The following is a 1,724-nucleotide window of genomic DNA, read 5'->3' on the forward strand; positions in this document are numbered from 1 at the left end:
GGTGTTTGGTAGAGTGTATGAAGGATGCATGAGTCCACATTAGCTTAGCACAAATACACTAGAAGCATGCATAAAGAGAGCATGCATGAAGAGGGGTGTTGAGTTGAGCATGCATGAAGAGGGGTGTTGAGTTGAGCATGTATGAAAAGAGAACAACTATGCTGAGACGAGAACACAACCAAACACACCCTATATGTATCCTTGTTAACAGATTTTGTACACAAAAAAAGGATCGCTACTTGCCCTATAGTAGGAAGTGTGAATAGGCCACAATCGTGTCCTTCCTTGTGCGCCGATATCCTACGAAGTATTATAAGGTAAGAAACCTTATTATACAATCCTAAAAATAATTAAGTGCTCTATAAAATTGTAGGCACACGACTTTAAGGTGTCTGATTGGATTTCATGCACCATTTTTGCATCGTAATATCGTGTCTCATTTATATCATTAAGATCATAGTATAAGCCATGATAAATATTAACCTAACAAAACTAAAAAAATAGAACGCTAATCTTTGCCCAAAGGGACACTAGCCAAACAGAAAAAATACAATCAAGACAGAAGAATCCTTTGAGCTTGACACCAACGCGCATCACCAGCCTCTAGCACCATCACAGCAGCCATCAAAGGGAAAAATAGCGGACCACCTCCTCACCTGAGCTCGACGCGGCTCCATCACTGATATGCAGCTTTACGGAACTCCAAGGTGGCTCACCAAAGGGGAAACCATTACCGTTGAACAGATCAGACCAGGGCAACACACCGGACATGTCATCGAACTTCAGATCTGACATCCCCACACAACTAAAATATCGGAGGAGAAAACCATATCTACCATCCATGAACCATGAACCCAACACTTCCATCATTTTTCAGATGTTGCTGATGCAGACCACAATCTGCTTCCGCTCCTGTACTACCTCCCAAGCTCTGCGCCGGCGCTAAAGCAAACCTCAGATCTGGAGATGCGCCGCTAATGCTCTTTTTAGATGGATGTGATGTCCATGTCTCATCTGTTGGCTGGCTGGTCCCTTCGGGGACATCCAATAAAATTGGAACGATCTGTTGGCTGGCTGTTGTGAGAAAGTTTTTTAAAAGAAAATTGAGATGGAGCCATGGAGGTGAGTTTTTTTAGATGGAGGTGAGTTTTTTGTTCTTTTTTCTTTAATACAGAGAAACACGCGCACCTTTCGCTCAAACTGTGTGCAATGACGCGCCCCAACCACTAGTTTGTATCAAAATACTAGCAATCTACTACTGAAATATCACCCGCATCAAAGAAAAATATAGTTTCTCAACTGAATGAAACTTGAATGATCCAATGGGTCACTTCCCTTATCTCTACTAGTAAGCGTGCGCATGCACGTGTGTTGCACGTATTATTGTCATGGACGGTGTCGAGGTAGCCGTCGTGGAGCTGCGCGCGGGTGCAAGAAGGCGCCGAATTAGTCATGGGTGCAGTGGTGCCGAGGTAGAGGTGCGCAGGAAAAAGACGGTGTGGACGAGGTGTCGTGCTGGGTTTGCCAAGCCCGATGACACGTCATCGACGAAGGCACGCATCGGTGTTGCCAGCACAGGACATGCGTAAGTCGATGTTGATGAGGCGCCGCTCCAGGCTTGCCAGGCCTGGGAACACGTTCTGGACAAAGGCATGTGTCGGTGTTGCCAGAATCAGGCATGCGTTGACGAGGACCTGCACGAGCTATATGCCATGTCAAGGGGG

This window comes from Triticum aestivum, chromosome 3B, assembly GCF_018294505.1.
Source record: "Triticum aestivum cultivar Chinese Spring chromosome 3B, IWGSC CS RefSeq v2.1, whole genome shotgun sequence".
Classification (NCBI taxonomy): Eukaryota; Viridiplantae; Streptophyta; class Magnoliopsida; order Poales; family Poaceae; genus Triticum; species Triticum aestivum.